Source organism: Phalacrocorax carbo, chromosome 9 (genome assembly GCF_963921805.1).
Source record: "Phalacrocorax carbo chromosome 9, bPhaCar2.1, whole genome shotgun sequence".
Lineage (NCBI taxonomy): Eukaryota > Metazoa > Chordata > Aves > Suliformes > Phalacrocoracidae > Phalacrocorax > Phalacrocorax carbo.
The window spans coordinates 35046426-35063167 of NC_087521.1; the positions used below are offsets into that span (position 1 = coordinate 35046426).

Genomic DNA, 16742 nt, shown 5'->3' on the forward strand with positions numbered 1-16742 from the left:
GGGGATCGCGGTTAGGATTTTTTAGTCTGGAAAAGCTACGAAGACTGACTGATGCAGAGAGTGTCGATAGGGATCAGCTGTTCAGAGAATCACAGAATCCCAGGTTGGAAGGGACCTCAGGGATCATCTAGTCCAACCTTCCTAAGAAGAGCACAGTCTAGACAAGATGGCCCAGCACCCTGTCCAGACAACTCTTGAAGGTGTCCAACATGGCCGAGTCAACCCCTTTCCTGGGGAGATTATTCCAGTGGTGACTGGCCTCAGTGTGAAAAATTTCCCTCTGGTGCCCAATCGGAATCTCCCCAAGAGCAACTTGTGTCCATCCCCCTTGTCCTCTCCATGCAACTCCTTGTAAAAAGGGAGTCTCCATCTTCTTTGTAGCTGCCCCTTAAGTACTGGTACATGGTGATGAGATCCCCTCTGAGCCTCCTTTTCTCAAGGCTGAACAAACCCAGTTCTCCCAGCCTGTCCTCATATGGCAGCTTCCCAGTCCTTGGATCATCCTGGTGGCCCTTCTCTGGACCCCTTCCAGCCTGTCCACATCCTTTTTGTATAGCAGGGACCAGAACTGTACACAGTACTCCAGGTGTGGCCTGACAAGCGCTGAGTAGAGCGGGATAATGAGTTCTTTATCTCTGCTGGTGATGCCCTTTTTGATGCAACCCAGCATCCTGTTGGCCGCCTTGGCCGCAGCAGCACGTAGCAGTGCAAGGGCTAGAGGGCGATAGGAGCAAATTTATCTAATGGGAGTCCTGTTCAAACCAGACAACAGAGATGGGTAGTTCATCACTGGAGCTCCTTGTCATAAGATGTGTAGATGGATGCAAAAATAGTTTTAAGGGAGATTGTATGAATAGTTAGAAGAGAGACCTGTGAAATGTTTCTAAACAGGAGAACCATCAAATCCACTAGGCTGAGCAGAGTTGGAAGTTGGAACAGCATTCAGGCAAGTATCATAAATGATTGCCCTGTTCTTACTTTCCTGGGTGTCTCCTCAGTATCATTACTGGGAAAAGGATATTTGTGCTTGCTCTGACCCAGTATGCCAATTCTCATGTTCTCTCCTATATGCACTTTATGGGCAAACATCCACTGGCCATTCAGATTCACATATAGCATTGTACTTCAGTAGAGCAAGGTCTAATCTCTGGGGTGAGGAGGCAGTTCAGCTCTGCATCTTAAATTCAAAACAGCATAATCTCTGAAGTTTTTCCACCTTTCTAGGGTAGAAGGTAGGCTCTCTACACCTCATAAAGAAGTTCAAAGGATGTTGTCCCTGAGAAACTAGACAGTATGGTCATTAATCTTGAAATAACAGTTTCTTGATGCACCCTTATTTGCTATTGGAGGTAACAAAATATCACTGCTTTTGTTCTGGGACTAAACTTTTAGCTGATTGTATCTTGGCCTCTTTCACCAGTGGAGACTAGAGACTTCTCCCTGTGGAGACTGGAGATGTTATCCACATTCCCTCCAATTCATCTTAATTCAGAAAGCTAGCACAAGAACATGCTAAGAAGACTTGGAGAGTCTTTGCTACCCAAAACAGTTGGTTTTCTAATCTGCAAAAAGTAATGATCTATCTAATGCTGGTTCTTTTCATTGAGGATGTGATATCACCATAACATAGCTGGATTTTTTATCCTCATTTCCACTGTTTCTACTCCACAGTTTAGGCAGTAAGTGGCTAACTTCAATGAGGCAAAGTGAGCCTGTTCTTGAAGTGCATAAAATATCCTCCTTAGCTGGAAAGATTAGAATAGTATACCTTGAAGATAAATAAAAGAAATTTTCTATCCAGGCTTGTTGCCATCTGCCATTTCCGTCTAGAAGGCAGATTCAAAACATCTGAGAATACCTGCTGAAATTGTAATGAGCCTTTGGTGAATTCAGTAGTTTCAGCTGGCAGCTCCTTGAGAAATGCTCAATATTTTCACACCTCTGTTAAAAAGGTCAATAAAAGGCTTAAAGAGGACTTACCTGCAAAGGAATTGTTCTCTGAGCTTTACTTGAATTCTGACAATACTCATGAGACCTTTTTTTAGTTGTTACACTTCTATTCTCTTTTTTGATTGTCCAGCAATGCTAATTTCTTCTAAGCAATAACAAGGAAGAGTGGAGGGAAAATCACTAATGGTAGATCTCTTTCATACTGTTTTTTTACAGAAGAGATGTTTTATTAAGACTCATTCTGAATTCCTGTCCAACAAAATAACAGATTTCCACCATACGTATTCAAGTAGTAAGCATGCCAGTTGTTTTTGCTGGAGCTATGAAACATCAGGGATAGGAGCAAGTTTAATAAACTGGATATATGTGAGACACCAACACTTTAATTAACTGGATTATGCAGTTTAGATCCTGTCCATGTTGCCTACTGGAAAATAAGAGAGATCAAGCCTTTTCAGTAGTAAGAATCTTGATTTTGGCTTCCATATGTATCTAGAGTGGACATTACCTGTCAGACTTCCAGACATCCAGGGAACATTGATACTTGTTTCACCAGCAGGGCTTAGGCCATAGGGGAGAAAAATCCTGGAAGAAAATTCTGATTTTGATAATTTCTCAATTTTAATACATTCATATATGTCATATCATCATCAAAGCATCCAAGCTGCTACAGACTTGAGGAGAAAGTTTTACAGCCATTGAAAAACCCGGGAGTATGTAGAGGAATATACTTGTGATTTATAATCACTGGAGAAAGAAAAAACAGTTCCTTACTTGTACAGTAACTGTTAGCAATGTGCTAGACACAAAATCTCTCCATAGCTTGCTCTCGGTTCTCTGCACGGTAGATTCTACATATAACTTACAGATCCAGAGGAGATGCCCTCGCAATTTATAATCAGGACATTTTTTTTTTTTCATTCCTGCTATTTTTTCACCCACAAAAAAGAAGATTTACCATCCCCATCTGGGTTTTGAATATCTCAACAACTTTCCACGTCTTTTCAGCACTCCTCCCTAATACCTCATTACAGAGTTGGTGGCAAGATACTGTCTTTCATCTGCTCATTCGTTCACTTCACAGAAAGTACCTCAAGTTCTCTGTAAGGATATCTCACTAGGATTCTAGTATGGGTTTTTCCCTTTGACCTCTTCATAGCCCTCGGGCATTCACCAAGTATTTTGTGGTCATGGTAGCTCATCTGAAGCGACAAATACAGATCCAGCCATAAAGATGTTTCTATAGGCACTGCTATCCAAGAGACCTCAACTGCCTGTATGGATACAGAGAAGCAGAAGTAGAATCCATGTGGACAACACATCTTGAACTATAATTACCATATGGTAAATAGCCATTCTTTATTGTATTGTCAACAGTCAAGGAACATGCTCGGATCTGGAGGCTTGGGGTACTGCTGACAGAGTTAATGGATGAATCTTGGGGGAATACTCTTTTTCCCACTTGACACTCAAGTCACTTTTCTTAATTGTAAAAACATCTGTAAGAAGAACTGAATGAGTTGTAGGCCTTGACAGCTGATCTTCCCATGAGTCATTCCACAAAGACAAACTTGTCTTAAACTTGTCCTTTATCTTCATCCAAAGCATTTACCAAGAGGAGTGTCTGAATTTTGCTTAAATTTTAATATTCAATTTCAGATTTTCCATTCAAAGCCTTTGCTCCAGAAAGAGAAGGGAAGCTTCATATTGTGGCAGTGATAAGGTTTTAAGAGTTATTTTGGATAGAGCCAGGGTATTTAGGAAGGCACTTCAGGCTTTTTTACCTTTCTGCATAAGGTTTAAAGAAGAAAGCTGGTTTTGTTTGATTTCAGATTGATACGAATTAGCTTCTGCACGAAGAGATGTAGTTTTTGCTTGCATGTTAATAGTTACAATGGGGCCACATGGAGACGTTAACAGCAAGTTGTCTACACCTCATCTACTTGTCTAGCTTCCAAAATAATGAATGAAGAGAATTAAGGTGTGTCAGTCTCTTCCCATAACAGTTGCCTAAAACAACTCCAACTGTATGTTCCCTAAATTGCCTATTTCATTTGTTTTCCTGCCAAGCTCGGAGGTAGAAGTCTCCAGTGTAGGTATCTGAAGTGACTTCAGTAACCTTCCTCCATTACAGAGTTTGGTAGACCTCGTTCCTCAGAGCCTTTTCACTTTCATTGCTGGGAGGCATCTCTACAGTCTTTCCCAGTAGGTAGAAATTAAGCAGGGACTTCCTAATTTCAATTAGATTAGCTTGTCAAGATAAGATTGATAGTAAATTGTCTCAAAGTGTAAATACCTTCACAGATATGAAATACTTAGTAGAGTTTTTTAACCTATTGGAGAAATGCATACTGGAACCTGCTAGCTAGAAGCTAGGTATATTTCAACTGAAAATGAGGCCTTTTTTAATGAAAGGGGTGGTTAATCAGTAAAGCAACCCAAAGACTGTAGGAAAAGGATGGATAGATTGTCCATCTTTTGATGTCATCCCATCAAGACTGGCTGCCTTTGTGAAAGGTATATGTCAGCCAGCTACAAGTGACACTCCGGTCAAACACAAATTATTGGGTTCAGCACAGGGGTAACCCAGTGAAAGTTAATGACCTGTGATATATAGGAAATCACACTAGATGATCTAATGGTTTCTTCTGGCCTCACACTCTATGAATCTATGAATATGTATCCTCTGAGGCTGACTGCTAATTATATTCCTAAACAGGGAAATAGGCAGAGGCTGCTTCAAAAGAAGGATTTAAAGTTATTTACTGGTATCCTTTGTTCTTTAGCTACATATTCAGATGGTTCACACCCAGCTTCTTTTCTTTCTTAATTTTGCTTTTTTTAAGGTCTGTGAGTGGAGCTGGAGCATTTGGGAAAGCATGGTTGCTGATAGGCTCCACTGTGAGAATTTGGTGCTGTGAGAAATGATTCACACAGTTCCGAAAAGGCGCTGCCTTCCAGCATGTTACCACATCTTGGCAGCATTTGAAGGGCACCCTGCAAGGATGAAGGGCAGAAGTGGTGATTCAGAGAGCCACAGCGAGTGGTACGAAACCCTTTATGGTAGAATATGAAAACACAAAAATACATATACTTCTTGTGTCTGGGGCTATTCAGAATATCAAGGGAGGTACAGCCCTCAGTAATTAGGCTCATGTGTGTATGTCTGGAGATGGCTGTTTTGGCTGCCACTTTAGCAAAGTAAGGCTTTTCCCCACATTTATTTTCTGGAAGGACTCAGAAGAACTCTTAGAGCCTGTGACCCATCCTTGTGCCATGCCGGGGCTGCCCATGCATACTTACAACATCATGTTCCTATTGCTGGTTTTGTTTTATTTTCCAATTGGGTGGGAATATTATCTTTAAACAGCCCAGAAAATGGAAACGACTGACTTAAAATCTCTTTCAAAATAATAATCAAGGAAGCAAGGGTGTTCACAGGAGGGAAGGATTAATAACTGGTGAAGAGGCAAGCAATCCGAGGGAAAGAAGTGACTATAGATTTGGGGAATGCTGGGGAAGTCCTGTCTGTTTACAAGCTCTGTTTATCCACACCTGTGGGTTAGAAATGCTGTCATCTGAGGAGTGGCCCCATATTACAAGAAGGTCAAGCACCAAGCAGACCTAATTAAAAGCTCATTACAAGAGACAATCTCCATTAGCATGCCAAGTTTCATGCAAATCCATTAGCACCAGGGCTCTCTTCGGAAGCTTTAAATTCCAGTCCTGTGCCCCAGGGACTGGAAACTGTGGCCGGTTAATTTGCCATTCTCAGTCTGTGAACATTAGGCACAGTCCTCTTACTTTCTGGATTATTTCACATTCCAGCAAATTAGTTTTATCCGTTCTGAGAACATTTTAACAAAGAAAGTTCTTTTGGCATCACATGGATAAAATAACAAGGGATAAAAGAATGAGCAGTTCCCCCAATCAGGAACAAATAACTTTAAATCTCTCCTGAAAATGCAGCCTGTCCTGTTATTCCCACCCCTCCCACCCCCCTTCCCTTCATTTATCTTTCGGCAGCCAGCTTTTTTAATTACGTTTCTGCAGCCAAATTCCCCTCCCTCTCTCTTTATGATGGTGTTCTCAAGAGCCATGTTTTTTCTTTATGCCATTGTATCAGAACTTGACTAAAGATCTTCAAACTTGTTAAGTATAAAAGTTGGTAAATGATACTATTGTTTGAGTTAAGGGTGGGGGGAGAAAAGGGAAGGCGGTTTATCTGGGGTGGCTGTAGGGAGGGGGAAGGTTTAAAAAAAGGAAAAGAAAAAAGGCTCAAATGAACTGAAATGGATCAAAGTAAACAGAGACATCTAAAAGCTTTTGTAAGTTAAAAGTGGCTATCTGTTGCAAGTCCTGCCTCATTAACTACTGATAGAAGCACTGTCTTGGCCTTCCAAGATATCTAATGCTGACCGCCTATAACAAGATGAACTCTGGGTTATTCCCTCTTGCCGTTCCCTGTGTTACCGCGCACAACTGCTTAACCTCAACCTCTCCACAAATGTTTATCCTCTCCGCTAGGCGCAGCAATGGGAGATCAGTCCCCAGACTCCATCAAAGGAAGAAACATAAGCTCAGAGAGGAGGAAGGAGTGGGAGAAAGAAGGAATATCCCCAAAGTCAGTGTCTTGCCTGGGTGTTTGGTTTGCACCATTTCGATATACCTTTTTCAAGGAATGAACAGAGTGAAAGACGGAGCTCAGCCTCCCCATTCGGGGTTACAGTATCCCCCATGCTGTCCCCATTCGGTGGGGGAAGCAAGCTGAAACTGAGAGGCTTGTCTAGAGAAGCAGGGAGAGTGAGGAGGGATGGGGAGGGGGGAACACGATGGCTCTTTGACTAGGACCAGATAGGTCTCTGTGTAGAGTAATATTACAGCTCACTCTCTCATAAACAAGCTGCATGCCGGCTTCTAAAGAGCCCATCTGGCATAGCTTTGAGAATGGCAATAATTACAAGCTGATGATGGACATGGAAGAAAAGCCCTGCTGAGCTAGCTCATAAGGAAGTACAGGCCAGGACTGTAGGGAAATTACAGGCTAAAACCCTTTCTAGTTTAGGCCTTTTGGTGTTCTTAATCACAGACTTTAAATGTTGTAATAAACACTGTTGCGTTTTATTGACCAACTCCCATGACAGGCAAATCTTTTTTTTTATTTTATTTTATTTTTACTATTTGTTAGTTCAGAAAGCAGTTTGAGAACAATTGTTTCTTAAGACTGGGTCTGTAGATTTACTTCATGAAAAGTGATCCAAACAGCAAGATTCCCTTTTGTTACTTTTGCAATTAAAAACAAAAACCCAAGAACAAAAAGGGAAAAGAAATATTTTAGAGTTCCACTTACTCCAATGCAGTACTAGATCACAGATAATGCTCACCATTTTTGAGACTGTTGTTGAGGAATAAAGGATCTAAAATTAGTTGTGAAGTTTTTAGGTGAAACTCCTCTTGATTTCACTGGCTGTAGGATTTCACAGGAAAGAAAGCAAGCGCTTTTTAGGTATGAGCAGTATGGGCCTGATCCTGTGCCCAGTGAAGTTCGTGGCATACTCACTGGCTCCAGTGGTCTGGAGCTTCCAGTGGAAGCTTAGAGGCCTCATCAGCATCTGTATTTAAGTGCACTCTTACTATCGTGACTCAGAGCAGTGTTTCTGAATAAAAAGGAAAATTTCAGGCCGCTGGGGTCACTGGGGCTCTGTTCCAGTGTCCCTTACAGGCATCAAACATCGTTTTCACAGTACAACATGTGAAATGTAAAACCCAGCAATGTTGACGCTCAGTTTTGGGCACCTGACAGGGTTGTGGTTTTCAAAGGAAGGTGTCTCTGGCACCAGGTTTCCCAAGTCTGGAGTTAAGAATCACTAAACTTTTGAGAATGTTACCACCTCTGTGTCTCTAAATGTCTGTGTTTCGGGTATGAGTATATCTACTCTGTGGCCCTATATGCTCATGTATGTGGCAGTGCCATCTCTGTGGACTACAGATGGATATGGGCCATCACTATGGACTATCTCTATGGGTATATGAGTGGAATGCAATGGAGCTGTGACAGTTAACACCAGCTAAAGTTCTGCTTCAGAGAGCCTACCTGTTTTCCCAGACTAATTTCATTCTCCTTTTCCTTCTACGGAGTCTAGAAGATCAAGAGTTAAACAGTTCTGTGAGTTTTATTTGACTCGAGCGCAATAAATCTCCCAGGGTGACTGATAGACTGATAACTCTCAAAATCCATTCAGTACTTTGTGTGTCAAATCAACAGTGAATATGGGGTGTTGTCAGTTGTTTTCAATAATGCTGTTTTGACAGTATGTTGTTTATTACAATTCAACACGTGTAATTTGTTTTCTTGGAGGAAATCTGCCTTTATCTTACATTCGTTTCTTTTAGTTTAGGAACATCAGCCACATATTAGAAATGCTGCATAATATGGTGGGTTGGGTTTACTGATCCAGTTGAATCCTGGAAATGTATCTGAGGTTTTACAGGACACACTCTAGTATGAGATCCTAAATAGCAGAACATTCTGTTCCTTTAGATAAATGTTTGCCTGCAGGTATAGCTTCGTGTTTGTAAATTGTTTCATGTTGGTCCTATTCCAGGGGCAGTTCCCCTTTCAAAGACGTTTAAAAGTTGCTGGTTTACTCGCAGCTGTTTGTGTATCCCAGCATTCCATAACGCAGACCACTTATTTAGTTTTCCCGAATACCATTTGATTATTTGTTCAGGCATCTGATTTTTTTTTCTCTTTTTGTTGCAAAGCTGAAGGAATGCAGAGGTCAGGGAATGGAAATTTACCTATCCGAATGCAACTCTCTTTTCTTTCATAAGCTTCCTTTGGCTTCTTAATCTGAAACTTGCTTGTCAATGTGAAATGATTTCTTTATATTTAACTGTCTCTTTCCAATACAGACTAGAATTGTTCCTAACAAAAGAAGCATGAATTGCTGGAAACTATATATTAAATGCAAGACTATTTGTCTAGTTTTCATTAGGTTGCTGAGTGAGAAGCCCAAACTCCTCTCTTTTCCCAAGGTACTCGGATATCCACGAAGTGCCTTCATCCCGTAGCCTTGTTTCCTCTCCCAGTAAACCAGCTTTCCAAAAGAATGCTACACTCTCTGCTCTTTATACTGTCAGCAGTGACAGCAACCAGCAACGCTGACATTTCTTATTGTTTACAAAGGATGAGCGCCAACAAGGCATCTCTGATCATTTGATAAACTCTCCTAACCCTCTCCCCCCTCCCAGCCCTCTGCTCCACTGACCAAACTAACCTTTTCACGGTACACTGCCTATAATTACCAGTGAAAGACGCTAACCAGAAAGGATCAAAACTTCAGCTAAACACAAACAAACCAGCAAAACAGCTATGAAGATAAACTGCTCACAACTAACATTGCTCAGCAAACTGCAGGCCAGGAGAAACCCAGTAGCTGCAGGCGGGGGTGGAGAAAGAAGAAATCTAACCCTGAATTCCTTATGTGCATGTATTTTTCATACAAATTTTAAAATTGCTTGAAAAACAATCCTAGAATAGCATAAAATAACCTTATTGTTTATTAACATAATCCTGTATATTTAATATCCTTTTTCCTCTTCAGTTCCCCCCACTCCTGCAGAAACTCCCGCCAACATAGTGGTCAAACTAAGTTCATAGTTCCTCATAATGAGCCCCGGACTGATGCCTATACCAAAAAGAGTTACTTACTTTTCAGTAATCACATGAATTTTACTTTTACACACACACCCCACACACCCCCCCCAGTTTCTAGTGTGGCAAGCAGATACTGCATATTTCTTTCCATTCTGTTTTCCTGGAGGTGAGAAGCACCAGCACATCGAGTCTTCTCTCATCCCTCTCCAAGAGTGAGTTGGCGAGGAAGGTAGAATTGATGGCCTTTGTTTGCCAGGAATGTTGATGTGGGGGATGATTATATAAAAATGGTTTAAATTCCGTCTTAAAAAATTGCATCTGCTGTTCCAGATTCTACCTGAATTAGCTGGATAACAGGCCTGCTCAGTAAACAGAACTTTTGCCACTGAGTTTTCCAGTGCCAGAAAGTCAGACACAGTTTTCAGGAGGGTGTGATTTTCTTCCCATACACTAAGCTTAATTGATTCACTCTTTTCTTTTGCATGGTAAGAAGGCTGTTACATGGAAAACAAGATCAGTGTAGGTCTCCAGCAGAAATCCAAATCTTTAAACTGAAGCTTTATTTCAGGCAAAACAAACAGCAGCAGAAGGTCTTCTGGCTCTGCAAAATACCTTCCCGCTCTTGCAGAAGTCTTGTCTGCTGGGAACCCAGTCATGCCATGTTATCTCAGCATGGAATTGGTCTTTCCAGCAATAAAATTATTTTCATTTACTTGTGTTACTTCTGCAAATTCCATTGATTAAAACCTCCGAAGGAATAACCACAAAAGTAGCACTGCCACTCCTATGGCTTTTGGACAGGCTTTGTCATCAGCTGGATACTGAACACCTAAGAGACCTCTCTACATCTTTCTTTCTTTCATCAAATTGTTGTAGTGTTGTGATGGATGAAATAGCTTGCACCTTAGCCCTAAAACCCTGATCCTTGGCTGGAAGCTTCAGCTGAAACTTCAGCACAAATAATAACCTGTTGCTAAATTGAAAGTGGCTGAGATCTGTCCTTGTCTGACTTTGCAGAGCTCCCATCATCGTGCAGAGTATCCAGAAATGCTGTTCATGTCAACACAATTGGTCAAGGTAGTACGTGGTGTTTTTCCTTTAATTTATTTTACTGTCAATTTTCATGCTTCTCTCTTGAATTCTTATCTATTCCAAGTAGATTTCACAACATTGTCAAACTAGTAAGACATGAAACGCTGAGCCTACGGAAGCAGACTTAAAAGCCTATGTGATTTAAGCAGCATGAAAACCTCCTTTAGAATTATGTTTTGTTTAGCTTTATTGGCTTTCCTGCCTTCCCTCTATATCAGTCTGACATTTTTTAATCAGAAGGTTCTGCACAGAAGTGGCTATTCATGCACTTAAGACACTCAGAATGAAAAGTGTCCACAGGCCTGAGATGTGAATTTTCCCTGAAGAACTGGGCATGTGCTTGTGCATGTGATGTGCATGGATGCCTTCGTTTCCTCCCAGCTCTTCTTGTGGCAGTAGGTATATCCCACAGCACTGATTTGCTCCAATACTCTTGCAAGAACATACTGAGGGAATTGCTGCAACAAAGCTGAGCACTGCATTGACAAATGCAGTTTAATGTATTGACAAATAGGAATAGAATTTAAAATAGCAGATATGCATCATATGAGGACATAAGCTTAAATATACAGAAAACCCCCCACAAGCATAAGGTGTATTTGAAGTTTCTAGGCTAAACTATTTATGAAAAAGAAAATGCAAAAGCTGTGCAAAATACCACAGCTATTTACTTTTTTAAACATCCATAGATAGGAAATGCCTTATGTCAGTCTTTATTTTGTCCAAAATATCCATTGGCCGGTGAATGCAGATGCTAAATACAAAGTTGAATTTTTAAAAAACTATTGAATGCATTTGGTGAGGGGAGACTAAATTAGCCTTATCAGAAAAAGCCTTACCTATTGAAAAACTGCTTCCTCCCCATAAACGTAGGGAGGATTCATAGATCATAGGGCTAGAAGGGGAAATTGGTGGGGTGCTGTTTCCAGCATGTCACATGTTGGCCAATATTGGGTATTTCTAAAATTCGATACAGGAAAACCTGTAGCTTGAGCCAGTGTAGGCAGTGGCATGACTATAATCAACTGCACTGAGCAGAGATGGCACATATAACTTGTGCTCACCAGTGAGTTACACAGTCACTGCAAACCACTTGGGTTTCTTTTTGCTGCTGCCACTGTATTCAGAGTTCCTATATTTCCCACCACTGGCCTTTTATCTTGCCTCTCTTTCAGATTTCCAAGTCTCACTGTCAGCTCCATGCAAATGAGGCATTCCTTGGCTACACAGTTGTTACCTTGGTGTAGGTAAGTGGGCATGTTGGATATGCAAGTCTCACCTGTTCTGCATCAACACGACATTTTATTTCTGTGCTTTGTGTTAGCAACTTGGTGTGAGTGTAGCCGTGTGTTCCCAAAGCTCAGGGTTGTGGCTGGAGGGGCTGGGCAGGGAACCGCACTAAGATAAAAACGTTAAAAAAGAAATTCTTCCCTCACATGTGCTTGTGTTACATCAATCCCAAAAAGGTCTGTGAATTAAGATGGGGTGAAAATGCCAGCAATCCCATGCCCTTTTATCTCCACTGTAATGAAGTCATGTCTTGCTGTTTAACTTCCATGTTAATTTTTACTTCCTCATGTGATTCACTGCAGGGAAAGTGGATTCAGAAAATTTTCAAGGGCGAAAAGACACAAGTTAGAGGAGTGAGTAGGTGGAAATGGAGGTGTTTTTCCAAGTTTTTTATTTCCAAGTTAGATTAAAAAGAACTGCTAGAGCAAGTCTTGCTACCATCAGCCTGCAGTGACTGGAAACAATAACAGATTTGCCCTTGGGGCATTATCAAAAGCCCCCTAACTCAGGAGAAGATACTAGTTGACTTCAAGGAGTTAGCAGGGGGAGGTGTGTGTGAGACAAACAAAGGTCAAGCACTGAAAAGCCAATGGGCTAATTGTTGTTTGAGGCCACAGACTTCTTTCTGGTTTTTGGATCTGATGTTTAAAAACGTGAACTCAAAATTCATGTCATTAATGCACAGCAGTATTTTACAGTGAGAGCTAAGAGAGTACTATTCATATTTAATGTCATTTGTCATGGAACTGCATATAGATCCTCTACCTAGTCTACCTAAAATGAAGTGTCTCTGCTAGACAAAGCCAGTCGTTCCCTGGACACTGGATGAAGTAGCTTTCTGCTTTGTAGATTTTTGCTCTATTGCATTTGCAGGTGCCTCATATTTAGTCACAGACAGCAAATAATCAGAACTTATCTGAATAAAATTTTCCTGAGCCTTCTGCCTGAATGTTCTCACTGTCTGTTCCCAGCCAAACTGCCTTTCCAGTTCTTTTCCTTACATTTCTGCATAGTTCATTGCCCTCATTCCACCACTGGGGCCCGACCGTTTTGTTTGATGTCTCTCTCTTGTCTATACACATCTGTTTAGGCCAGTGGCTTTCAGACTGTGATGCGGGGAGTCTCGCTGTGCGGGAAGAGGCGGTCGCCACGGTTTGTCTCTGTAGAGCTGTATGAGATGTCACTAGGAAAAGCAGAGTTGTTGTCATGAAGTTTAGATTTGCTAGTGCGTGGCCTGCGCTCCCACATGAACACTTTTAAGGGCTGGAAATCCTAAAAGCGTTGCTGTAAGTTGTGGAAGAGGAGGAACAAGTCTCTGTGCTGCACGGCTCCTGCCGATGGGCATGTCCCAGAAGAGCTCCTCTGGGACGAGATACACTCTTCCCAACCACCACTGTGTCAGACTCTCTCCTGAAGGGGCTGCTATGTGTCTTTTTCATTTAGAAGTTATCATGACGGTCAGTTTGCTGAGGTACTAGTGGAGCAATTATCACATCGGTGGTTGTGGGGCACTGGATTTTGGCTATTACAGCCTTGGTGGGCCACCTGAAGCAGAAACAGACAGCTAAGCATTTACATCAGGGACACACTGTGCAGCATTAAAACCAAAATTCATTTTCAAGCAACCAGCATTTCTTTCTGAGGAAACGCTCCAAGGAAGCATAGCAAGAAATGGGAAGAGAAAAAAAGCCTCTGAAACAGTGCTCAGGGGAATTTTCCTCCCCAACTTGCTGATCTTGTTGGTATAAATAAAGGGGAAGTGAAGTCAACCCCTCCTGGTCTTGGTTAACTGTATTTATTCATATTGTGGAGCAGATTTTTCATCAGCTAAGAGTTACATCTCTGCAGGAGTCTCCTTGTCTTTTGGCTTTGGGCTCTGCTGCTGCTTTGCACATACACAATGCAAAGTACTAGCTCGGTGAGGTTAGATGCAAGACAACCAAATCAGCCAGCTGAAGCTGCCCCGTGGTCCCAAACATGGATGTTTGGGTGTAAGGCAGGCTGGCAGGCTGCCCTGGCCCCTGGGAGGCTGGGAGCACGGAGGGGTGCCACCCCATGCGAAGCAGGTGGCCAGAGCCAGTGTTTCTCCTCTCCCCCAGCAACACCCCAGCTAGCGCAGGAAACTGTGCCAGACATAGGGCGATTCGCTGTTCCTTATCCTTAGGTCACGCTGGATCAAGGACCAAGATATGATTTCTTTAGTCACAGTGAGGCTCTAGGGCTGTACATCTTTGCGTTGCCCTGTACTTAGAGATGATAATAAATTCTGCCATGGACCTCTATGGAAATGGTCCAGCCAGTGCTGGCCTGGTGTTTTCTATACACCATTCGTCCTGCTAAGCCCAGTTCCCTCCCACGGTGTGCTCAGGCCTATGAATTTTCAGCCTTCCGTGTTCCCACCTCTGTCTTTAGGAAGCGGTAGGGGTAGCTCCTTCTCTAAGGCATCCGAATGAACCAGTTACCCCTGTACTTGTGATGTTTAGAACTGCCGTGTTTTTAAAGGCTGCTTAAAGCAGAGTTTACTAGAGCTGTGTAAATCTTTCCTTTAAATCCACTGTAAATATGTTACAGAATCTGCCAAACATGCATTAAAATATTTTGCTGCAGATATGCCTATGTCTAACCTTTTGGTTTCTAAGAGCTTTAATCAGTAATCTTCAAGTAGGAAGTTATTCATCTTTATTGCCAGGCAGTTCTCAGTGGTGGTCGTGGCAACAATCTTTTCATTGCTTCTGTGTTTAGTTGTTCTTTGACATGATAGAAGTCAGCTGCAGTTCAATGAGCTCACTATTTGTGCAACTTAATTGCTTGCTTCCTTTAATATGTACTCAATTTTTCCTTTTATGAGCAGGGTTGTTGGAAAAATTAAGCTTAAGGATATAGCTATCCACTGTTAATTAACCTCCTTCCCAAACACATTAGTAAAATAGGTCAAATGACTGTTGAGTGTTAAGTGTACCATTACTAAGGTATTTCTCAGCTGGAAAATGAACCCTGTATTGGATAAGACAGGAGTTTCCAGGGGAGCTTCAAGGACTTAGGTGTCCATATCGCACCGAAATTCAATTAGATCCAAGTGCCTAATTCCCTTAAGCTGGATTTTACAAAAGCTCTTAGGAGCCTATGTTAAGGCGTTTTGATTTGGTGCATGTTTAGGGTATGCATGTTTAAAAATAGACTGAAACTGCTTCCTTTTGTTGCTCTTCAGTTAAGCTTAGTGGAATCTTTGGTTCCACTGGGGTGTGTGACCCATGCATGCACGCGTGTATCTGCATGTGTACACAAGAGCAGGCAAGAAAAGGGAATCGTTTTCTTCATAGGTATTTGTACTTTGCATTAATAAGGATATTGCATGTGTTTGTTCTTTCAAGAATGACTAATATTATTATTCAGATTTGAAATTCCTAGAATAGCTCTGTTATGTGAGGATGTATAAATAGTTTTGATGAGTATAAAATATGCTCAGTGAGGGAACTGATCTATCAAAACAGCTTTATACAGTGATAGTGTAATTTCTTTCCATGTCAGGGATATATTCAGAAGCAAAAATCACTTTAAGGGCAGTGGTGATAGCTTGACTGGAATTTTGCCAATTTACCCCCCAAATTGTACATGAATTTAAAAATCATATTTAGAAATGTGAGTTCGGTTGGGAAGTTCTTCATTTTTTAAACATATGTATTTTACAAAGGGATGGATAAGGTTTAAGAAAAGTGGAAGTTGGAAGACTTCCCACTGGGAGATAAAAGGCTGTGTTTTGTTTTGATGACATCTCCCAGTCGCAGTTCTCAGGCTAAGTCAGGAGACTTATTCTAGAAGCCGGTGGGACTTCCCATATGTGTAAACTCTCCTCATCCAAATATTATTGTGTGTTACAGTAGTGGCCAGCCAAGTTCAGAGTCCACTGTGCCAGGCATGGTCCATGCGCTTAGGAGGAAACCCCTGCCTCTGAGAGCTTCCAGTCTGAAGAAGCAAATGGAGAGGAATGAAGCATTCCTGCTTCTGTTTTATAAAGCAGTGATAAAATGCCCAAGGTCACATGGTGGATCCGTGGCCTCTTTGCAAGGGCACCAGGAGGGAGGTTATACCTTTGGGTTCGAATTGCAAACAGGGCTTTTGCACACTTCTCCTTCACGCTGTAGTTCCTCAGACAGAGGAGTGCTTGCCTTTGAACAGGCCTTCTCCAGGCAGGGTTTCCCAGCGCCGTGCCCCAGCTGTACCGCATGGCCTGCGCAGGGGCGAAAGGCTGCAATCCCCCTGGACCTCTTCCAGGTGCTGTGGCTGCATATCCCCCGTGCAGAGGGTGAATGCCATCCTTTCCAGCACAGGTTCTCCTTCTGCTCTATTATTTTCCCCTGTATTCTAATATAGCTTTATAAAGGGCTTGATAGATGCAAGGAAGTGAAAAAGTGGAGGCTAGGCTCTTCATTTGAAATGTCTTCCCAGTTCACCAAAGCCAGGGTCAGTGGAAAACTTCTGGCTTCCAGGATGCAAGCCGGAGCTGTACAGCACACTGTCTCTCTTTTACACCAGATCAGAATGCTGTAAAAAGGACATAAGGCAGGCGTAAATGACATTTCTGCCAAAAATCAAGGCCCCTTTAGCCACCGCCAGTGGTGTAATAGGGCCTATAATAAATGAGAATGAAGTCCTTATTTAGAGAGATGCACTGAAGCTGCTGAAACGCTGCCAATGTGATACAAGCATCAGGAAATCGCATTTGTTCCATGTGGCCAAAACCCACAGAGAA

At 42.0% G+C, this 16742-nt stretch overlaps 1 long non-coding RNA gene across 1 annotated transcript in view; it reads left to right on the top strand.

Annotated features, from left to right (window-relative positions):
* LOC135314957 (uncharacterized) overlaps positions 1 to 16742 on the top strand; it is a 103933-nt gene that overhangs the window by 41890 nt on the left and 45301 nt on the right. Inside the window, exons 4-5 of the long non-coding RNA XR_010374369.1 lie at positions 10628 to 10687; positions 11878 to 11949. This is a non-coding gene — a long non-coding RNA (uncharacterized LOC135314957). The remainder of the gene's footprint in view (positions 1 to 10627; positions 10688 to 11877; positions 11950 to 16742) is intronic.